This window comes from Cebus imitator, unplaced genomic scaffold (genome assembly GCF_001604975.1).
Source record: "Cebus imitator isolate Cc_AM_T3 unplaced genomic scaffold, Cebus_imitator-1.0 Scaffold80, whole genome shotgun sequence".
NCBI lineage: Eukaryota > Metazoa > Chordata > Mammalia > Primates > Cebidae > Cebus > Cebus imitator.
Genome location: NW_016107395.1, coordinates 8,783,046 through 8,801,798, shown reverse-complemented (window position 1 = coordinate 8,801,798; position 18,753 = coordinate 8,783,046). Strand labels below are relative to the sequence as shown.

Here is an 18,753-nt window from a genome sequence, read left to right as displayed (position 1 = left end):
CATGGCAGCTGTTCATGCAGGTCTTTCACCTTAATCTGAGCTGTTTATTCAGAGTGCACACACAGGCATGCTCAAACCTTTCCTTCTTTTCCTTTCCCATCCTGTTTTATTTCCCTCAATCACTTTCTTTCCACTCATACGATTGTTTATAGCAAGCACTAGATTGATCTTTTTTCTTGTCTTCATAAGAAAGGTAAACATATTTATACTACTCTGCACTGCACTGGAGTGTGAGTTCCCTTGGCAGGAGCACAGATAATTTTACAAGGGGTAGCTAGTGTTACATTTGTAGATTCTACCATGAATATTCACCGTTCTGGAAACCATTCTGCATTCATTTCAATGGCTTCCCTAATTCCTTCCAAGTTGAAAAAATCTGATGGGGAGGGCTTTGCTATTTACTACTCAGTATATGGATAACACCTTTGGCATACACCTCTTAGACTTACGATGTAGTATTTGAATTTGTTAAGGAAAACTGTATGACTGCTGATCTTTGCAATATGGTTCCTGTTTTCACAGAGATTGGCAGTGATCTATAACAAAGGCCTTGATAGGGAGGTGTTACGAGGGGTGTATTATGTCCTGTACAGTTGCCCAGTGACTGTTCACTCACACCTGGTGCTTATAAGATAAACCATTGAAATTTTCCTTCACAATGAAAGCCAAAACTAGCGGAGGAAATAAAAAGCCCAGTAGAAATCTGGAAGTTGCAAAATAATTGTTTATCTCCTTGTACTAATTTTAATTGTGTAATCAGATTGTGGATGTGTTGCTTTTCAAGTTTAATGCACCTTCAAAAAGAATGCAGCTTTTTTTTTTTTACTGTCAGCTTCACCAAATTACAAGATATATTTCAAAATCTCATCTCTTTTGCTTCCAGATACTCAGATTCTTTTATTTCGTTTGGTAACTGTCAATGTTCTGTGTGGCATTACCTCAAAACCAGATTTTAAGAGCTTCATATTTATTAGTGTACAGTCCCTATTTGCATTTTAAGTCTGTCAGCTTTGATAATTTCTGAAATTCTGCTGAGTTTGAGAAGCTTTCTTTTCCATGTTCCCCCCAAATCTAAATCACTCTCATCTCTCATTTTCACATTTATGTAAATATTTAGATTATTTCCCAATTGCCAGATACCTTTAAAATGTCTCATTTCTGGCTGGCAGCAGTGGCTTACAGCTGTAATCCCAGCACTTTGGGAGGCCAAGCTGGAAGGATCAGTTACGCCCAGGAGTGCATGACCAGCTTGGGCAACATAGTGAGACCCCCATCTCTATGAAAAATTTAAAAAAAAATTAGCCAGGCATGGTGGTGCACATTTGTAGTCCCAGCTTCTCAGGAGGCTGGGACAGGAGTATTGCTTTAGTCTAAGATGTCAGATGTAGTGAGCTACCATCACACCACTGCACTCCAGCTTGGGCAACAGAATGAGACCCTGTCTAAATAAATAAATAAATAAGTCCTCTTTTTTCTAAATTGGTTTTCTATATTTTTCTTCTCTCAACAACTTCCTTGCATTATTTCGTAATTCATTAGTAGTTATACACTTGGGTATCTAGTTTACTTGGCTGTGGTACAGATTGAAGCCTCAGCTATCTCATAGCCATATGTTCTTATTGCATATGTCGTATGATTTCTAAGAATGGGAAATTCAGAGCCTCTTTGAGCCTGAGTTTAAGATGGATAACTTAGAATATGCAATATGTGTAAGCACAATACTGCCTTGTGTCTATTTACCAAAAGCGTTTTGAGGAATGCAGCTTCAGTTTTGATTGCCAGTGTATTCCTGGCAGACTCATAAAATGGGAGCAAAATGGCCCCCTTCACCCCTCTGGTGAAGGAGTTTGATAAATGAGGGATTTGAGCAATGTTAAATCCTTCTAGAGGCAATGCGAAGACGATATCCAGCAGCATGAGTATCAGAAAAGGTTAATCTCAGCTGCGCTTCTCAAGCCAGAGACTTGAAGACCACTATTTTCTGAATCAATAAGGATTTAAGGAAATAAACTGGTCGCATTTTTAAAAAGAGATCTGTTTTCTGATGTGTAGTCCCCAGAATGGGAGCGGGAGTTGGGGTTGTTTTCTTAATTTGTCTGCTCTGTGAAGGCAGAGACTAGATTTTATGTGTTTGGTTAGTGGCCACAGAAAAATATGTAGATGCCTAATAAACTCTGTGATGACAGTGGTGCAGGGTTGAGGGAACCTTCTCAGTTTGAGCTTCCATTTCTGAAGAATGAAACCCTTGTCTAAAAGGTGTCTGTATCTTATCTCCGCTAGGGCCCCATCCAGGCTTGAGCCAATGGAGTAATTCTCCATCAAATCTTCTGTGTTCAAATTCCTAGGAGAATTTTTTGATGATTCAGTCTATTGGTATGTTTCACTAACCTTCATATCTGAAGTGATATCAGAGACACATTTAATGAGTTGCAGCTCTCAAATAAGTTGCTACAATTGGACCTAAAAGGCTTTTCTCAGGCAAGTGCAGATATCCACTTTCCCTTATCTGCTTACTTTCAGGGGCCTTCCAGAGAACAAATGGCTGGTCCTTTTCCAAAGGGACAGATTTTCCTATCTGATGCTTTTGTTCTCCAGCAAGAAAAGAAAATGAAAACTGTTGTCTTCCCCCAGGATATTGAATCAGAGTAAACCGAAGCTTTGTGTATTTCTTTTGTAGTGGTTTCCTTCATATAAATATGAATAGAGTGATTACTGAATATCAGAGGTTTGGGCTAGAGGTAAGTCATCTCTTTGATATGCAGAGCAAAATGAAATGGTAAAACATCAAATGTTAGGATGCTTGAGAGAGTTTCCTACAAGACCTGTCAGGTCTTAATTTGCTTAGGGTAATGCCTTGGGCCTTCTGTGTTGTTAATAGCCTTTAGGGGAAACTATGTTGGAGGCTGTATCAATCATCGGATGTTTTCCTTCTTTCATACAAAATTCCCTGTACCCTTATTTTTCTACTAGAATATTCTAGGTTAACTGGGCAGGCTTAGTACTGATGCCTTAAAAGGTATGTCACCTGCCCATCTTAGTAGGCACTTTCCAAATAATAGTAATAATACTTTGTGTTCTGAAACCTAATTTTCTTTCTTTCTTTCTTTTCCCTCAACTTTTATTTTAGGTTTAGGGAGTTACATGTGCAGGTTGTTTTCCCTGAAGTGGGTAAATTATGTGTCACCGGGGTTTGGTGTAGAAATGACTTTTGTCAACCAGGTAGTAAGCATCATTCCCAATTGGTACTTCCTCTATACTCACCCTCCTCCCACCCTCCATCTTCAAGTAAGCTAATTTTCTATTTCTTTTTTTTTTTTTTTTTTTATTACATTTTGACTTTTCACCTGGACACAGCCACATTGAGTTTAAGGTATTCTCTGAAATAAATCTGTTCGGGGTATTTTATGAGTAAGCTTTAGAATTTCAGGCCAGGTGCAGTGCCTCACGCCTATAATCTCAGCACTTTGGAAGGCTGAGACAGAAGGATTGCTTGAGCCCAGGAGTTCAAAACAGTGTTTTTATAAAAAAATTTAAAAAGCCAGGTGCAGTGGTGTGTGCCTGGAGTCCCAATTATCCAGGAGGCTGAGATGGGAGGATCACTTGAGCCCAGAGGTGGAGGCTGTAGTGAGCCATGATCATGCCACTGCACTTCAGCCTGGGTGAAAGAGCAAGACCCCTGTCTCAAAAAAAAGTAAAAAGTTACAGAATTTCCACCTTGAAACAGAAGCCAAATTGGGAATCAAGAGGTGAACCCCTTAAAGTCACCTGACAAATCAAAAACCAACTTGAAAATTAAGTCATTTCTCTTTCTTACTTGCTGCAATGAAATCTAAAATATATGTTGCCCTGGTTGAGACTGTTTGTCTTGGATCAACATCATTCTAAAAAGGGTAAATTTGACAGTGAAGCTTATTGTACATTTCTTCCTTTCACTTTTTCAAGTTTTTACAACTAAAAGAAATGAATAGTGTAGCAGCTGGAATAGAAATCTCTTACTGATCGGGCCATAAAATGGGAGCTTTCAAAAACAGCCTGTTCTCTACAAAGTAAAACAATGTAAATGTTGTCTAAACTGTTTAATGCTATACTTGAGAACTATAGTTTTAAAGATTCTTTTGCTATGGCTTTCTTATAATTTATAAATATTATGAATTTTCAAATGGGTTAGCACAAGACAGGTAAATCTCATGCCCTCTTCTGTTCCCATAGCTGCTTTTATACACACCTTGTTATAATTACTGTCTTTTTCACCCAGTAGCCTATGGGTTCTTCGAGGGCAGTATTCAGGTCTTGTCTTCCTGCCTCACAGCAGAGTGCCTTGTGTGTGATAAAGCCCCAACACACTGAATTAGTAAAAACCATAGATCATCCTGCCCAGCCTGTTTTAGGAAGTATTTGTGTATATACTTCAGTAGCTTGGTTGGTCAGCTCTGTGCCCAGCATCTCTGCTCAGAAGGCAAGAACAGGGGAGGGTCTGAAATTCCTTTGGCTGTTCTCATTAACAGCTCATTCAGTTCCATTCAGTGAACCCTCTGAGCCTCTGACCCACTTCAGGCCTTGCTCCACATGCAGGATTCGACAAGATGAATGAGAGGGCCTGCTTTGGGCAAAGCTCTCTGGGCCTTGAGATGTCTCTTCATCCCAAAGAATCTACACTCTAGCAGGGGAGATGGGAAATGAAAGGACAAATATTTATGCATCAGCTGGGTTGAGGGAGCAATCAATACTTCAGGGAAGGGAGAGCAAGGAAAACAAAGAGAGTTGACAGGGGAGGGGAGCGAGGTTCCAGAATGGATATGGTAGATAAGTAGCAGTCTTGATGTGTGAAAATTAATACATGGTACATTTGGGGAGACAGCAAGCACATTAAGGCATAGATTCAAGGAGGGTTGGGGCTTAAGTTGTTTAAGTGAGATGAATTTTTTTTTTCTTAATGCTTTCCACACGATTTAGTCCTTGGAGGACTCACAAAACAGAGCAAGGTTGTCATCTCTTAATACTCACAGATCCTATCCCCTTAACTTTCTAGCCAAACTGAATTTAGTCCGTCCTTAAACTCATCTGCCCTTCCCAAATATGAGTTATTTGCTCAAGACATTTCTTTCTCCTAGAAGGCCCCGTGCCCTGTTTGATGTGAGTGGTAGTTTAGTTAACTGGACTGAAGCCACCAATCTCTACCACCAAGCTTTCCTCAGAGAAGGAGATCAGAAACGGTAGGAGATTTAAATGTAATAAACTAATACAGAACTATAAAGTGTGTGTGTGTGTGTGTGTGTGTGTGTGTGTGCCCGTGCCCATGCTAATTTCACTTCCCTTTCCCTGTCCTATCCACTCTCTGGTATATGTAAATAATGAACTGATTAAAACACTCACAGAAGGGAAGAGAAGATAAGGAGAAAGAAGAGAAGTTGATGTTCATTCTAAACCCTCAGGTGTGTGATTTCAGGAGGAAAGAGGCTGTTTGTAAATAAAGAAATATACACACACATATAATAATTGTCCTTCCCATATATATAATAATTGTAATTTAAGATAATGTGAATACTTGCAGTGATACAGCTTAAATACCACTAAAGTGATAAAACCAAGGGACTACAGGATCTCGGAGAAGGAAAATCTCACCTTCAGCTATTAGAGATTCAGTGATTAGAAATTGAGAAGTAGCATTTGAATTGGGTCTTAAGCACAGATAGAATTTTAGCTGCGGTCATAGTTGTAGTGGAAGAGTGCCAGGTACTATTCTGAGCACTTTAATATTCTAATTCAGTTGAGCCTCACAATGAACCCTGTGATACAGGTATTATTGTTCTTGTCATTATTATTATACCCATTTCCCAAATTAGGAAACTATGGCCTAGAGCAGTTAAGGGACTTACCCAAAGTCAAACAGTTAGTAAATAATAAAGAAGGTATTTGAATATAGGTAGTGTTGGCTTCAGTCCAGTTAACTAAACTACCACTTACACGGAACAGAGTAGAGGGCCTTCCAGGAGAAAGAAATGTCTTGAGCGAAGAGCTCATATTTGGGAAGGGCAAGATGAGTTTAAGGAGTAACTAAAGCCAGTTTGGCTAGAGAGTTAGGGGATAGGATCTGTGAGCATTGAGAGATGACAACCCTGCCCTGTTTTATTTTGTTTTGTTTTGTTTTGTTAAGACAGGTTATCACTCTGTTTCCCTTGGAGAAGTGCAGTGGTGCTATTATGGCTCATTCCAGCCGTGTCCTCTTGGGCTCAAGCGATCCTCCCAGTTCAGCCTCCCAAGTAGCTGAGACTCCAGATGCATGCCACCATTCCTGGCTAATTTTTAAAAATTTTTTTGTAGAGATGGGGTCTTACTCTGTTGCCCTGTCTGTTCTCAAACTCTGGTCTCAAGTGAACTTTTTGCCTTGCCTCCAAAAGTGCTGGAATTATAGGTATCAGCAGCACGCCTGGCCTGACCACCCTGTTTTGAACTCTAGACTTCCCATGCATCTCCCTGCTTCATCTTTCTAGTACTTGATGCTATTATCTAACACACTACTTACTATTTTACTGGTTTATCACATTTAGTCTCTCTTCACTAGATTGTAAGTACCTAGAAGTTTGGGATTATTCGGCTTTGTTCACTATGGTATCTTTGGTGACTAGAAGAATATCTGGCACTTTCCTATTGAGTATCTGTTGAATGAATGAATAGATAAGTCGAATCCAGATGACTGAAGGTTCCACAATACTCTACCAGTCTTTTACCTCTTGGGGACCCCACATAATATGTGGGAAGCCACCAATCAACCTTGATCATATCAATGTGTCATATGTCAGTACATTCATTGCTGCCCTTTGGAGGAGGGGGTGCTGCAAGAATATAGTGGAGAAATAGAAAGACATTGAAAGGATTCTATGGTTTGAAATGCTTTGTTCTACTTGCATTACTCACTAGGAGTGGCTGCTGATGTGGACTGATTTTTAAGGGACTTCAGGAGGCATTGCAACAAATCTCATCCCAACCCGATTATAAGTACCTAAAGTTACATACTGTCGGATTTCACCTCCTGTTATTAATCATTGATTTTTCATTGAGATCCACTTTTTTGTTGTTAGTGCTAGTTCAGCATTCACTATACTAGCTAAGAAGCAGCATGTTTCTGCTGTACCCAGGCTCTTGGGCCAGACTATTGGGCCACCATGGTGTCCTGCCTCCATAGCTTGGACATATTTTACCTAAGCTTCAACAATGGAAGCTTAGGTAAAATGGAATAATAGTAGTACTGGCTTTGAAAAATAGAATAATAGTAATACTTTCCTCAATGGACTGATGTGAGGATTAATCAGTTAATATATATTTTTTTTAATTTTAAAAGAGTATATGGTGCTTACTTTGGCAACACATATTACTAAAATCGGAGTAATACAGAGATTAGCATGGCCCCTGTGCAAGGATGACATGCAAATTTGTAAAGCATTCCGTTTTTTAAAAAAAGCGTCTGACACATAGTAAGGTATATAGAGACTTTGGATTGTTGGAAAGAATTCTTGGAAAGGAAGGTGAAAAAGAAATAAAGGCAGATTTTATTTATCTAACAGTTTGGCCAGAATCCTATGGCTAAAGATACCTTAACTTTGCTGTTTTTAGATTCCACCATCACTACCCTGAAAGATTATTTTGGAGAGTGTTGTTGGGTTTGATCATGTGGCATTAAAAATGCCAGATGACCATATGTTCTCACTCATGTGGAAGCCAAGCTATGAGAACGCAAAGGCATAAGATGATACAGTGGACTTTGGGGATTTGGGGAAAAGGGTGGTGGGTGGCGATGGATAAAAGACTACACATCGGGTACAGTGTATACTGCTCAGGTAATGGGTGCACCAAAATCTCAGAAATCACCCCTAGAGAACTTCTTCATGTAACCTAACACCACCTGTCCCCCAAAAACCTATTTTTAAAAAGTTAAAGGTACTTTGGAGAAACAAACAAAAAAATGCCAGATGACATCTACCATCTGATGTATAAGATAGTAAGAACTGGACAGTACAGTTAAAATCCTATCACATGGAAATAGCATAGTGGTGGGGAGAAGGAATGAGGGAGAGAGAGAAGGGAAGAAAGAGAAAAGGAAAGAAAGGACAAAGGAAGGAAAGATTCTGAAGAATGATGTTGTAAGCATCGCTTATTTTATATAGTGAAACAATTGAACAATCCCTTCGATTTTGCTATCAGGGACTTGACCTACTGAAGAATTTCTCCTTACTGCGATATTCTTAAAATTTTTTAAATGAGTGAACTTCAGTTGAAGCTTCTCATACTAAGACAATTCTGATAAAATTGGAGTCCACGCTTCATGGCAAATTAAAAAGCCCTCAAAATAGTAAGAATAATTCAAGATTGATGGCTTTCAATGAAGCTTGGTGTATTCTGTTAAGTAATTATGCTAAGGAAAGAGATAATTGAATGTTATTGTTCAACTCCAGATGGAGATATTACTTTATTTTTATTTTGTCTATATAGTCCACAGCTTCTGTCTACAAAGTATTTAAAGTGATTCACATGAAAATAGTAATAATAAAATATTGAAATACAAGAAGCTCAGAACAAAGAGAAGGCAACTATAATAACGTTCAACCCTACTCCAATTGGGCAAATCACTTTTCCACTGGGGTTTTATATTTGTTACTCTGGGTTTTTGAAAAACAAAAGGGCAGGGGAATGATGATCTATAACGTAGTATTTCTCATTATGGAAAAGAAGGAGAATGTGTCTTCCACAGGGAAAATGGAAGCTGTTTGAGCATAATTCTAAAAAGACATTTTCTATAGAAGACATTGAGTGATCTAATGAGTAATTCACAACATAGTTATAGTAAGTGTAGTTTTGAGTTTCTCATGGCCTTTTCTTACAGTGGCATTAAGTAAGTTTGAGACCCTAGTATCAAAATGCCAGACAGTGATTTGGTAGCCTTCAGCAGGATATACTTGAACTTCATTCAAGGATAGCATTAGACATCCTATAGAGGAAGATGGATGGTCTGGCCCTTTCTATGATCTTCTCTAGAGATTGTTTCTCCCAGGAGGTCTGATAAAGAGCAGGGAGTTGGAGGTTTTATTTCCCGTCAGGGCCTGAGGAGCTAATACCACCGATTATGGAAAAATCCACATATAAACATTACAGCCCTGTGGGCAGTTGTTGGATTTTCAGTTGTGAAAGTGAAGAATCCTGAGGGTCTTCTAGCCTGCCTGAAAAGTTGCCCACCTTCCAGAAACAGAAAACTCTTATAAATTATTACTGACCTAAAATTTAAATCCCCAAAGTGCTTAGATAAGACAAAAATCCATATTTCTTAACTATGGTGGTTAAAAAGCAACTCTCTCTGTGTCACATGAGTAGATAATATGAGGAGAATGTTTTTATTTTTTTATTATTATTATTATTTTTGAGACGGAGTTTTGCTCTTGTTGCCCAGGCTGGAGTGTAACGGTGCAATCTCGGCTCACCGCAACCTCTGCCTCCCGGGTTCAAGCAGCTCTCCTACATCAGCCTCCCAGGTAGCTGGAATTACAGGCGCCCGCCACTGTGCCCGCCACCATGCCCAGCTAATTTTTTGTATTTTTAGTAGAGACAGCGTTTCTCCATGTTGGTCAGGTTGGTCTCGAACCCCCAACCTCAGTTATCCACCCACCTCGGCCTCCCAAAGTGCTAGGATTACAGGCGTGAGCCACCACGCCTGGCCACGAGGAGACTGTTTATATTGTCAGCTATTGTGTGCTTCACATTCATGTAACTCCTCTTTATTGAGCTTCTACTGTGAGCCAGGTTAACTTTCTGGATGTGTCTCTGCATATAGTGTATTTTTATTTCCTTAAGCTCTCTTTCTGGTCTTTGATGTGTTCATGTGTATGTTTTTATTTTATTAGATTTTTTTAATTATAAAAACTATAGGCACTTATTGTTTTAAGTTCAATTATTCAGAGATACGTAAAGATATATAAAAGTTAATAACCTTTTCCCTCTTTAATTTCCAAGGTTATTATCCAGTGTTATCAGTTTGATGTGGCTTCTTCCATACCTTTTTCTGTGCTAAGATAACTTTCTTAATTGTTCACTTCAATGTATCATATGAGTGATTTTTTCAGTGGAGCCATACTTGTTTTTGCTGGCAAGCCGGAGAAATTTTCCCTTAATTATAATTGATTTTCTATAGTGTACTTGTTTGTTTGTTTTCTCTGTCTTGAGGGAAGGGAGGAGAAACATTGTTATTACTCTCCAGAATAATTTAGAAGCTGAAGACTCCACCTGTGAATGGAACTTTTCCTGTTCTGAACAGGACCAAACTTGACGGGATATGATAAGTATGTATTTTCGAATGATGTCATCTCCCATCTGATGTGAACTTTTGTGTATATAATACAAGTTTAGATAAGCTCATTAATTTTGAGACTGGCTCCAGTGTCACAATTTCAAATCTGAATACATCCTACATACCTTTCTCAAAAGCCAGTGCTCGAATATTCTTTCATTCAACTTTTATCCAACAGGGAAGTCATCTGGTTTATAGTATTACTTCTTGTGCATTTAGTGAGTGTACAGAATCCCAGACATAGCATGACCCTAAAGTTGCAAAAAAAGAAACAATTTGAAAATTTGAATATAAGTGGATCCCCCCCTTACTGATGGAAGATACGTTCCAAGGCCTCTGTGGATGCCTGAAACTGTAGATAGTACCAAACCCTTTACAGTTGTCCCTCAGTATCCATGGGGCATTTGTTCCAAGACTTTTCTCAGATAACGAAATCTGAGGATACTCAAGTCAGTGAGAGAAAATGGTGTAGTATTTGCATATTACCTATGTACATCCTCCTATACACTTTAAATTTTAATGTCTTGATTTCTTATAATACCTAATATAATATAAATGCTATATAACTAGTTATGCTCTGTTGTTTAGGGAATAAACACAAAGAAAAAGTTTACCTGTTCAGTACGGGTGCAATTATTTTTTTTCGAGTATTTTCAATCCACAGTGGGTTGATCCACGGATGTGGAACCCACGGTTACAGAAGGCCTACTACAGATACTATATTTTTCTCTTATACATACCTGCCTGTGATAAAGTTTAATTTATAAATTAGGCACAGTAAGAGATTAACAATAATAATTAATAATTAAATAATTGTAACTATATACTGTAATAAAAATGAATATGGTCTTTCTCTTTTTCAAAATATCTTTTTGGACTGTACCAAGGAAAATGAAACCATGGAAAGTGAAACTGTCTATAAGGGGGACTGTTGTCTATAGTTATAACATCATGTTCGTGCCTGTGATGATGCATAAGGATGAGAAGTCTGAAACAGCATAGATAACTGTAAAAAAATAGGACTGCTTTATGTGAAAATTATAAATAGCAGTGGTATCTGAAACATTTCTAGATGCCCAAAACAATACCTGAAATGCTGTGTGCAGAGGGTCTCTCTCATATTTGAGTTATTGGGCACTTGCTCACAGAGAGTAAGAATATATTAAGGAACCCTAAGCCAACCTTTCAGCCTTCTCCATGCCCGCTCCCTCTAGGCTGCCCCCACCCATGAAAACCGAATACACACGTGCACACACACACACTTGCCAAAATCTTGACTCTTAGACCTAAAGACCAGTAATTATAGATATGTGCCATGTATCAGTTGGACATCACCACAAGGTGTGTCTAAGAAAGCCAACTTTAGTATTCCCATTTTACAGATGGGAAAATAGGTGGAATGTGGGAGGAACAGTGACATGGAGGAAATAGTTCCAAGGTATGCTGGCCATATAGTAGTTAAATGAAAAGTAAGTCGTTTCACTGCTAGGAAGCTGTACTTCTTGCTAGCCTCAATGAAACCATATAAGGATGACCATCCTTGCATGGAAACTTAAAGTAACCTGAAGGAAGAGGCCGTGGCTTCATCGCTTCCACTTGGTTAATCCCCTCTCTGTCAATCACCTGCGTACAAGCTGAATAGACTATAAATTCACATTTCTGGAGCCACATGGTCAAAATAGCACTTTATATTCAGTGTGAAATTCTTAAAATGAAACCCAGCTGGCAGATGGGAAGGACTGGGGTGGGGAGGAATATTGAGTGTGCAAGGGTTTCATGATTTTCCAGAGAGCTTTTTATGCTTTGTGCCGATATAGGAATATTTTTAAACATCTATGATGCAGCACAAATGAATTTCTTAAATCTAAACGATGAGTCTAATTTATAATATTTCATAAAAAGCATTAAAATAGTTATGCAAGCCATTGCCTGTAAGGATAGAGCGATTTGCTTATTTAGGGAACTGTTTTCAATTCCTACATGAGTGTTAGTTAATAAATCGTGTCTTTTAGTGCTTTGAATAAGTCCATGGCTTAGTAACATACTTTGTGAGACAGTGAGAGGAACAAGAAAGAGAATAGTTCAGTTCATTTCCACCTCTACCTCATATTCAGAACTTCTCCCCATTATGTTGTACATCTTAATCGCTTGCATTTCTTTCTCTTTCACCAGGCTTTGTAGGAGGTAAACCATATCTTGGTGATTTACAGGGCCCATGGTCATACTGGAACCTCTCAAACCCCCATTCCATAGTTCAATGCTTTTTGTTACTGATCCAAGCCTTGCAACCTCCCAGACACATTTACAGGTTTATCAGATCAGTTTGTTAATAGGTGGCCCCTTCTCATAGTGCCAAAAAGCAGTTCAGCCTGTAAGCAGGTTACTACATATTTGGTGTCTGTGACTTCCTATAAGAAGTCAGAATTCAAGTACTTCAGCAGCTGCAAGAGATTTCAGCATTTCCGTATGTTTTATGAAAACTACAATTAACTTGCTAAGAAGTATGCAGGCTGTATGTGTTGTATGAATAGATGAGAAGCTACAGTCAAATAGGCAACAGTTTGTTTCTGAAATCCTGATTTCTCAGGAGCCACATTTTTTCCTTTTCTTCAGTGAAAGATTAGATGCTGTGACTAGGCACCTAAAATTTACAAACCCTATTTCAAGGGCTCTGTTGGGTAAGTCCGCTTATGCTAAATGTGATGAAGACAAGGTATCAGGAACTAAAAGTTAGTTTGTAGACACATAGAAGGAAATGCCATTCACATGTGCCATTTTATATTATTCTGTTATTGACACTTCTAGTTAAAAATAGATCCTTGGTACAGGCTATCATTTGTCAGGCATTGGAATTATATGATTTTTGTTTTTAAGTGCTATTCTGGAATTGGCATTTTACCAAAGGAAAAATGAATTTGATAAGGGTGAGAAAGAAACAGATAATAATTTCAAGGTAAAATAGGACCATTCTGCAAAGCACTAAGATTACCTGTTCTCTAAAGAAATGTAGTGTAGAAGATCGTTATCAGGGCATCGGCTAAGAAAAGCCCAGGGCATTTTTTGGTGGGTATACTTTATAATATACTTCTGTTTCTGTTCTGGGTCTAGAAAATTGGAATGAGTTCTATTTAAAAATATTTTACAAATACATTCAGAATAATGTTATGTTTAATATTTTAACTAACATTATATTTAATAACAAGGTTTTCAGTTACAACCATAATATGTTTTCATAGAGATGAATATTTCTACAGGAAACTGTAGGGGTATGGGTGTGTGTACATGAGTGTGGGTTTGAGTTTTTTAATTTTATTTATTTATACTCTACTCTCACAAAGAAGGATTTGAGGTGATAGACACTAGTATTGATTCCGACAGTGGACATGCTTTTATGTAACACTCCAAACTTCAGACTGAAGTGGGTGTTAATGACTTCCCCTCTGAGAATGCTTTTGATTCAGACATGAGGAAAAGTGTGACTGGAAATTCAGAGCAGTAAGCGTAGTTAAAACCCCACTCATCTGGCCTGATCTGAACTGGTAGTTGAACAGTTAAGAACTGGTTAAAAGACTGGGTGCGGTGGCTCATGCCTGTAATCCCAGCACTTTGGGAGGCTGAGGCAGGTGGATCATCAGAGGTCAGGATTTCGAGACCATCCTGACAAACATGGCAAAACCCCATCTCTACTAAAAACAAAAAGTAGTGGGGCATGGTGGCAGGAGCCTGTAATTCCAGCTACTCAGGAGGATGAGGCATGAGAATCACTTGAACCCAGGAGGCAGAGATTTCAGTGAGCCGAGATTGTGCCACTGCCCTCCAGCCTGAGTGACAGTGTGAAACTCTNAAAAAAAAAAAAAAAAAAAAAAGAACTGGTTAAAGTGGGAAGTCATTGAAAAAAAAATAAATACACACACACACACACACCCTAAATAATTTATTTTAAGTCTAATATACCAAGGGTACTAATCTTTTGATGTTGGGCCAAGGCCTTTTATTTGAATGTATGGCCACTAATCAGAGTTGTGTGTTATATTTCTTTCATTAAGCAGCTGTTACCTATGATTTTCTCACCTTCTGCTTTTTGTTTTTTAAATAGAACTATAAGTTAAAGATACTTGGGAAGCAATCTGCATCTTTCCCTCTCAATCCTTTATAGTTGTCTTATCAAAATCCAATGCAACAGCAGTTTGGTTTTAGTGACTCACCTTTATTAAGTTCTTTGAATTCATTCCATTTAGTTTTTCATAGAAATAGACATAGAAATTCTCAATTTTGTATTTTATCTGTTGGTGTCACATTTAATTATACTACTTAATAATAAATATGATTGCCATCATGAGAGCTGTGAAGCAACCTAGGAGCTGAAATGAGCAGACATTTTAAAAAGCAGTTAATCAGGCCAGGCACGGTGGCTCATGCCTGTAATCCCAGCACTTTGGGAGGCCGAGGTGCGTGGATCATGAGGTCAAGAGATCAAGACCATCCTGGCCAACATGGTGAAACCCCGTCTCTACTAAAAACTCAAAAAAATTAGCTGGTTGTGGTGGTGCGCACCTGTAATCCCAGCTACTCGAGAGGCTGAGGCAGGAGAATTGCTTGAACCCAGGATATAGAGGTTGTGGTGAGTCAAGATCACACCACTGCACTCCAGCCTGGTGAAAGAGCGAGACTCCGTCTCCCAAAAAACAGAAGCAGTTCACCAACTGTCAACACCCACTGGGTAATTACCATCATTCAGATGGTGTGTCCACTGGTCATGAACATTTACTGTGTAGCCAACATCAATCACTTGTCTTGTACCAGGACAATGAAGAGTCAGTGGATCCCAGGTGATTAGGTGGAGATTAATCAATAGAGCTTTTAACATAGCTGTATGCACTATTGTTTTGAACCTAACTATAGATTTGTCCTTATCTGTGGCTGCTTTATATTTAACCCACATATTGCCTTCTGTCCCTTCTTTAGATCAGTTATATAGCAAATGTTCTTATTGCTCTGGCACTTTCTTTTCCTTCACGTTACTTATTCCTACCTGACTTGACTTAGTTACTTGCTATCTGTCAGTCTCGCCGACTACCATATAAGCTCCATAAGGGCTAGGTCTTATGATGTCCACCTTTGTATCCCCAAAGCCCAAAACAATGACTGTGTAGACTGAGTGAAAGGTGGCTGCTTCCTTGGCACACTTGTTTCAGCCCAGTTTGATGTACACTTGGCCTCCCCCAAGATCAGTTGATTATTCATTTGGAGCCAGAAAGAAGCACAGAGAATAGGAGCTGTCAACCTGTGATGCTCCTGGAGGTAGCTCCTGGTCTATCCTCCCAGTCCACTTTCTAAATCTCCTCCTGGTTCCAGGGAGTGAGTCTGATGGTTTGTGCTGCTAAACTGCGGATTGAATCAGTAACAGGGCTTTGTTCTTTGATTTTTGCCTGAAAAGATCAGTTCGGGGCAAGGTTTTTCAGTCTTGGCATTATTGACCTTTTGGACTAGATAATTTCTCGTTGAGGTGAGAGGGGAAGCTTCCCTACGCACTGGAGGATGTTAGCAGCATCCCCCTGGCCTCTACCCACTAGATGCCGGTAGTAACCACCTGCTCTGCTTCCTCACCCCCTGTTATGACAACCAAACAATCTCCAAACATTATCAAATGTCCCCTGGGGAGATACAATTGCCTTTTCCTTTCCCTGGTTTAGAACTAGTGATTTCAACTAGTCGTGGATGACAACTCGGACCCACGGCCACCCTCCCAATGCTGTGGTAAATGCAGTCAGTGGCTTTTTGAACCTTTATTTCTGGTGTTCTCTTTATGTCTGATTATAATGTTCTTGAGACTTGTCTTTCACAGGCTTTGTACTGAGTTCAGCTAGTCCTGTGTGGGATTTTTTGGCTAAAATTCCTCAGGACGGATTACCACTTAGCTTTTCTTTAGATGGCCTGAAAGCCTCTTTCCAAGCTCATATTTCTCAGTTGCCAGGATATTAGGCTCCTGACTGTATTACCAGCAGGGAAAGAAATTCTCTTCCCGTGACTAACATGGCACCTGGTTACAAGCTCATTTATTACCTGTTGCCCTTGCTCAGATGTGCTGTTGAGGCGGCTGTCAGCTTTTTCTGCTCCCTTTCCGCTAGTTCTCCATGCCTTCCTGTTTTGTCTTTTCCTCCCAGTGTTTCCATAGTGGCTCCTTGATGTAGCTAAAGAACAAACTGCTGACAGGCACATCCCTTGAATATCTCTGCATCTGGACGGGGCCACTGGCACCATCCATTGGTGGCTGAGTAATGCGTGGCTTGCCATATTTGTCTGTCTCCTGTTTATGGCCCAAGAATTTGAATCTGTTCCAGCATCTAAATGTTGTCGTTGTTAGGACAGAGTGCTGCCATAGTACCACAAGGCCAATATTAAACATGTTTATTTGGGTTCCATATATTAACATTTTCATTTGTTACTGCTGCTGTTGTTTTTTCATACCCGACAGCTGCAAGATTGAGACAGGGGACATATATTCCATTACAAAAGCCAAATAATCTTGTATATATAAACTGTTTTTTAAAGATGTTTGTGTCTTTAACAGTCTTTAACCCTTGACTAAATATATTCTCCCTAATATTTTGTTGAGTTGAAGAATCCCTTGAGTTGGCCAATTGACAGTAGTTTAATAAAGTGCCTAAGGAGTGCCAGTATCGGATAAGCAGGGAAAATAGCTAGACTCGACAAAGCCAAAGCATGTTCTCCTGGTTGTCTGATCAGGTAGCAATTGTTTGAAATGTATTTGTGGCATGGAGCCTTGTATAACAGAAAAAGTTGAATGTGAGGTGTGGCCAAAACTCCGTTTTAAAATATACAGTAGATTTTTAAGAAAATTCAAAATGTGAAATAGAATCAGAATTGTTCATTTGTCAGCTAACGTTAAGTTACCTCAAATGTTTTGTAAGGTCTTAGGGGGATGAAATTTGATGTTCACTCCAAGGCAAATGTTGGATTTGAAAAATACCAGGCTCAGGAGCTTCTTCCTCTCACGCTATTTTGCAGAATCAAAGGCTACGGTGGGGAAACAGTGCTTTCTGTAACACAAAAGCACAAATTCTCAGCACTGCAATGTCCTCAGAGCACATCGACCCATATCAGACTGAGCTGTTAGCAAGACAAAGGAGGAATAATCCAATTGTGTTGAAACATTTCAGTCACTGAGGCAGACACAATTGTTGGTAATGATGTGTTGTTTTTCTTTTTCAAATACTCCTTAACCTCATAAAATATGGAACTCATATCTTCAACCTGCACTTCATAAATCAGGATGTGCACCCACCTTCCCACCCTCCTAGCCATTTCAATATGCACACTTAATGAGTATTAAGTTTAAAAAAAAAAAAAAACTTAAAAGAATCAATTTCATGGTGAATGCATCTAGTTAAGCAAGCCATTTAAACAACATTTTACTCGTGTTTAGTAGACCATTTTATAAGATACTGATAGCTTTACAAGCCTGTGCTTCAGACAAGCTAATTGGTTGTCTCTGATATGTGTTTGGGGCTTTCACTCATTAACTCCCTTTCCTGTTGAGTACATACTTTGCTAGCTTGCAGGATTATAGGTAGGACTCTTCAAACAACCTTATTCTATTGTCAGGAAAAAGGTTTCATTAATAGGTTTCTTCCTGCTTACAATATTTGCTTCCTTGAAATGAAGACAAATCATAACCGAGTATTACCCCAAACACAGCAGATACAAAATCAAGTAGAATACCCTAAAAGTGCTTGATACCAAAAATAAATACTTTTTGAAAGAGTGGATTGGAAATGATTAACAGAAAGGAAGGAGAGGAGAAAAGGGAAGAAGAGAAGAACATGATGTGCTGTTGAACCTGGCTGCCTCTGTAATTAATGACTGTGTTATGTAGGGTATTGAGAAGTCTGTTGCTTGCACCTTGGCATGCAAAGACAAGTGTACTGATGCTTCTCTTTTTGCATATGTCAGAGCTTTCCATTCTCTGAAATAAGAATTAGATGCTTTGTTTGGACACAGATTAAAGGAATAGCTCAAAACATAAGTATCCTATGTGGGTCTTGAGATTTCTGGAGCGGTTCTTTTTTCCAGGATAGGTTGTTTACTTTTCTGTTTGCAACACGATTCATTGCAGCTGCCGGTAGGCATATGTGTAATCATTTGAACCAATTAGATCTATGGTTTTGAAACTCTTCATGTAAAATCCCACCTTCTGCATGAAACCTTGGCTTAATTGAAAGACTGGTAACTTCTCTCCAATATTCAGTTTTGTTCTTTTACTAACATTTTAACATGGAATGAAATATGGCACATGTTTTGTTGTCTTTTTCACCGTAGTTCAGTAGCTCTTCAAATCTATTTTTTTTTTTTTTTTTTTTTTTGATGAGACGGAGCCTCACTCTGTCGCCCACGCTGGA

At 38.9% G+C, this 18,753-nt stretch overlaps 1 protein-coding gene and 1 non-coding gene across 7 annotated transcripts in view; both read left to right on the top strand.

Moving 5' to 3' along the window:
- ARL15 (ADP ribosylation factor like GTPase 15) overlaps positions 1 to 18,753 on the top strand; it is a 420,933-nt gene that overhangs the window by 385,140 nt on the left and 17,040 nt on the right. The gene's annotated exons all lie outside the window — the stretch shown is intronic.
- On the top strand, positions 7,348 to 7,452 carry LOC119471980. The gene has a single exon (XR_005201079.1). It is a non-coding gene; the product is annotated as a U6 spliceosomal RNA (small nuclear RNA).